We start from the raw sequence: 6,000 nt of genomic DNA, 5'->3' as shown, positions 1-6,000 counted from the left end.
GTTGGCAACCAGGACTGCCACAATGGCAAAATTATTGACCCTTACGTGGAGTGATCTCACAGCTCATGTCTACTTGTCAGAGGCATATGAACCAGAGCGACTTCATCTTGAGTGAGGGCTAGGAAAATGAGACTGGGACTTGCTGGGTTGCTTTCCCAGAAAGGTAGGTATTCCTGGCTTCTAGATCTTTATGTTAAGGGAACAGATTGATAATTTTACTAAGCAGACCGAAACTTGGGAGTGTCCTGATATCCTGTTATCTTTAGAACAGAAGCATTCCTAATTTTGATTTAAATATAATAATATTGATTCTTGCAAATATAGTAATTAAAAAAATTAATTCTTTATCACAAACCCTTATAGCAGAGCACATCTCTCCATGATCTTTTTTTATCCTATATATAAACAAGTATTTTACCTAGGGTGGACATATTCCTTCTCTTACTTTCAGGAACTCGCTACTCTGTCTATGGACTATCTGCACTTTCACCACTTTCCTTTCTTTTTCTTCTTCTTTGAGATAGAGTCTCACTCTGTCACCCAGGCTGGAGTGCAGTGGCGCGATCTTGGCTCAGTGCAACCTCCGCCTCCTGGGTTCCAGAGATTCTCCTGCCTCAGCCTCCTGGGTAGCTGGGACTACAGGCACGCACCACTATGCCCAGCTAATTTTGTATTTTTAGTAGAGATTGGGTTTCACCATGTTGGTCAGACTGGTCTAGAACTCCTAACCTCAGGTAATCCTCCCACCTCAGCCTTCCAAAGTGCTGGGATTACAGGCATGAGCCCCTGCGCCCAGTCTACTTTCTTAATAAACTTGCTTTTGCTTGCACTGTGGACTCACCTTGAATTCTTTCTTGTGTGAGATCCGAGAACCATCTTTTGGGATCTGGATCCGGACCCCTTTCCTGTAGCATACTGAGTTCCAATTACATGGATTTGGAGTTTAAATCACTTGAATCTAATTAAAGTACTATGCATCTCCTACCCAGGTGTCTATATCACTGAATTGGACTTTGTATTCTTTTACTTATAAGAAATATAAATAGTTTCCTGTCTACATCTAAAATATCTTTGAACTTGATGGAATCTTACATTTTCTTTCTCATATATATTCTGTTTCATTGAGTCACATAATTCTGGATAATAAATAATATCTGAAATTTGAAGTTTCATCATAATTATGTTTCACCTACTGTCAGATCTTCTAAGGCTATTCGACTGGCACTAATAAGATAAATTTGTTTCAGATGCCCTAGAATGACAAATTTTGGGAATTAATTTCTTTTTTTAGGAAATGTACATAAAATAATATTCATTGATTTTATTTTCTTTACATGAGTGACAGCTTTTCTCTTCTATCTTCCATGAGAATATAAAGCTAAAGTGTAGTTAATAATTCATTGAATGCTGAGTTTGTATTTTCCCTTTCATCTTTTACTGCTTTTTGGCCAATAGCATGTAAGATTTGTTTAATGTGGTTTCCCAAACTCTTTGGTTTTATTGATGGGTGTCTTTAAATCACTTACTGCTATCTGTAGTTATAATAATCTAAAAGGAACATATTTAAAAAATTCAACTTTTTTTTTCAGTAGCAGAGCTGCCATGTTTGCTATAAAATATAGTTTCAGGTTGATAGCATTTATTATCTTACACAGAGTAAAACATTTAAACAAAACAAAAGGGATATAGTGAAAAGCAACTCTCCCTCCTCCAAAGGGTCCTATGCTTTCTTTTTTATCAGCAACAACTTAGGCAAAAATTAATTCTAGAGAGTGATTTCAGAAAGAGTCTTTAGGAATTTACCTCAACATAGTATAAGCCATATATGATAGGCCACAGCTAGTATCATAGTGAATTGGGGAAAACTTGAAAACTTTTCCTCTAAGATCTGGAACAGACAAGAAAGCCCACAGTTACCACTGTTATTCAATATAATACTGCAAGTCCTAGCTAGAGCAATCAAGCATGAGAAAGAAATAAAAGACATGCAATTTGCAAAGGAAGAAGTGAAATTATCCTTGTTTGCAGATGACATGATCTTTTATATGGAAAAACCTAAAGACTCTACCAAAAATGATTAGAGCTGATAAACAAATTTAGTAAAGTTGCAGGACGCAAAATCAACATATAAAGATTAGTAGCATTTCTATATGCTGACAGTGAACAATCTGAAAAGAAATAAGTAATTTTTTTACAACAGCCAGAAATAAAACTATGTATCTAGGGAATAATTTAACCAAATAAGTGAAAGATTTCTACATGAAAACTATAAAACACTGATAAAAGAAATTAAAGAGGAGACAAAAACAAGGAGAGATATTCTGTGTTCATGAATTGGGAGAATCAATACTGTTAAAATGTGCATAGTGCCCAAAGCAATCTACAGATTCACTGCAATTTCTATCAAAATACAAATGACATTCCTCACAGAAATAGAAATAAACAATACTAAAATTCATATGGAACCACAAAAGACCCACAGTAGGCAATGCTATACTGAGCAAAAAGAATAAAACTGGAGAAATCACATTACCTGACTTCAAATTATACTACACACCTGTAATAACCAAAGCAGCAAGAAACTGGCATCACACACACACACACACACACACACACACACACACACACACAAACAGGAGAGTACCCAGGAACAAATCCACCCACCTGTGGTGAACTCATTTTCAACAAAGATACCAAGAACATACCCTGGAGGAAAACCAGTGTCTTCAGTAAATGTTGCTTGGAAAACTGGATATCTAAATGCAGAAGAATGAAAACTACACTCTTATTTGCATTTGCTTTTGGGGTCTTAGTCATGAATTCTTTGCTTATGCCAATGCCCAGAAGAGTTTTTCCAATGTTATATTCTAGAATTTTTATGACTTCAGGACTTAAATGTAAGTCTTTGATCCATCCTCAGTTGATTTTTGTATAAGGTAAGAAATGGGGATTCATTTTTTTTTTTTTTTTTAAGACAGAGTTTCACTCTTTTACCAGGCCGGAGTGCAGGGGTGTGATATCGGCTCACTGCAACGTCTGCATCCCTGGTTCAAGCGATTCTCCTGCCTCAGCCTCTGGAGTAGCTGGGACTACAGGCGCGTGCCACCTTTTTAATAAAGACAGGGTTTCACCATGTTGGCCAGGATGGTCTTGATCCCTTGACCCCGTGATCTACCTGCCTTGGCCTCCCAAGTGCTGGGATTACAGGCATGAGCCACCGAACCCGGCTGGGGATTCAGTTTTATTCTTCTACGTGTGACTTTCCAGTTTTCCCAGCACCATTTATTGAATAGGGTGTCCTTTGCCAAATTTGTGTTTTTGCATGCTTTATTGAAGATCAGTTTGCTGTATTTGGCTTTATTTCTGGGTTCTCTATTCTGTTCTATTGGTCTATGTGCTTATTTTTATACCATGCCGCTTTGGTAACTTTAGCCTTACAGTATAATTTGAAGTTGGGTAATGTGATGCCTCCAGATTTGTTCTTTTTGCTTAGTATTGCTTTGGCTGTCCAGGTTCTTTTTTGGTTCCATATGAATTTTAGGATTGTTTTATCTAGTTCTGTGAAGAATGATAATGGTTTTTTGATGGGAATTGCAGTGAATTTCTAGATTGCTGTTGACAGTATGGTCATTTTTACAATGTCGATTCTTCCCATCCATGAAAATGGTATGTGTTTCCATTTGTTTGGGTCATCTACGATTTCTTTCAGCATTGTTTTGTAGTGTTCCTTGTAGAGATCTTTCATCTCCTTGGTTAAGTATATTGCTAAGTATTTAATTTTTTTTTCAGTGGTTGTAAAAGGGATTGAATTATTGATTTGATTCTCAGCTTGGTCATTGTTGGTTTATAGCAATGCTAGTGATTTGTGTATGTTGATTTTGTATCCTGAGACTTTACTGAATTTGCTTATCTCCATATAACTTTTAGAATAGTTTTTTTTTCTAATTCTGTGTAAAATGGCATTGGTAGTTTGATAGGAATAGTGTTGAATCTGTAGATTACTTTAGGCAGTATAGCCATTTAAAAAATATTGATCCTTCCTATCCATGAGCATGGAATGTTTTTCCATTTCTTTGTGTCATCTACAGTCTCTTTAAGTAGTGTTTTGTAGTTTTCCTCGTAGAGACCTGTCACCTCTTTGGTTAGATGTATTCCTAGATATTATATTCTTTATGCGGCTATTATAAATGGGATTACATTATTGATTCGCCTCTCAGCTTGAACATTATTGGTATATAGAAATGCAACTGATTTTTGTACATTGATTTTGTATCCTGAAACTTTACTGAAGTAAAGTTCCAGGATCCTTTTGATGGAGTCTTTAGGGTTCTCTAGGTATAGAATCATATCATCAGCAAAGAGCAGTAGTTTGAATTCTTTTCCTATTTGGATGCCTTTTATTTCCTTCTCTTTCCTGATTACTCTGGCTAGAACTTCCAGCACTATGTTGAATAGGAATGGTGAGAATGAGCATCCTTGTATTATGTTGTTCTAGTTCTTAAGGGGAATGCTTCCAGCTTTTGCCCATTCAGTATGATGTTGGCTGTGGATTTGTCATAGATGGTTTATATTATTTTGAGTTATATTCCTTTGATGCCTCATTTGTTGAGGGTTTTTATGATGAAAGGATGCTGGATTTCATTGAAAGCCTTTTTCATGTCTATTGAGATAATCATGTGGTTTTTGTTTTTAATTTTGTTTATGTAGTGAATCACATTTATTGATTTGCATGTATTGAACCAACCTGGCATCCCAGGAATGAAACCCACTTGATCTAATTTTTTGATGTGCTGCTGGATTTGGTTTGATATATATATTTTTGAGGATTTTTACATCTATGTTCATCAGGGATGTTGGCCTATAGTTTTCTTTTTTTTTGTTGTGTCTTTGCCAGGTTTTGGAATCAGGGTGATGCTGGTTTCACAGAGAGTTAGAGAAGAGTCCTTCCTGCTTAATTTTTTTGGAATAATTTCAGTAGAATTGTTACTAGTTCTTCTTTGTATGCCTGGTAGAATTCAGCTGTTAATTCAACCTGTCCAGGGCTTTTTGGTAGGTTTTTCATTATTGATTCAGTTTGTTTGTGAACTTGGTATTGATCTGTTCAGGGATTCAGTTTCTTCCTGATTCAAACTTTGGAGGTTGGATGTTTCCAGGAATTTATCCATTTCCTTTAAATTTTATAGTTTGTGTGCTTAGAGGTGTTCATAGTAGTCTCTGAAGATCTTTTGTACTTCTGTGGGATCAGTTGTAATGTCATGATTGTCATTTTTGATTGTAATTTTGGATATTCTCTCTTTTTTTTCTTTGTTAATCTAGCTAGTAGTCTATTGATCTTGTTTATCCTTTTAGAAAAGTAACTTTTGGTTTGTTGGTTCTATGTATCAATTTTGGGGTTGGAATTTCATTCAGTTCTGCTTTGATTTTAGTTATTTATTTTCTTCTGCTAGATTTGGGGTTAATTTTTTCCTGTTTTTCTAGTTCTTCTAGGTCATCCTGCTTTTCTTTTCTTTTTTGTTTGTTTTTAAGATGAAGTCTTGCTCTGTCACACAGGCTGGAGTGCAGTGGCATGATCTCAGCTCACTGCAACCTCTGCCTCCAAAGTTCAAGTGATTCTCGTGCCTCAGCCTCCCAAGTAGGTGAGAATACAGGTATGTGCCACCATGCCCTGCTAATTTTTGTATTTTAGTAGAGATCGGGTTTCACTATGTCGGTCAGGCTGGTCTTGAAATCCTGGCCTCAAGTGATCCACCTGTCTTGGCTTCCCAAAGTGCTGGGATTACAGGTGTGAGCCACCACCCCCAGTACCATACTACTTTTCTTAGTGACTATATTAATTTACATTTCCACCAACAGCACTTGCTAACACTTATGTTTTTTTTTTCCACAGTAGTTATCCTAATGGGTATGAAGCTATATCTTATTATTGTTATTTTCATTTTTCTAATGATTAATGATGTTAAACATTTTTTCATGTAAGTGTTGACTATATACCTTCTTCAG

Source organism: Papio anubis, chromosome 5 (genome assembly GCF_008728515.1).
Source record: "Papio anubis isolate 15944 chromosome 5, Panubis1.0, whole genome shotgun sequence".
Classification (NCBI taxonomy): Eukaryota; Metazoa; Chordata; class Mammalia; order Primates; family Cercopithecidae; genus Papio; species Papio anubis.
The sequence above is the reverse complement of the archived record's forward strand: the minus strand, read 5'-3'. Positions refer to the sequence as shown.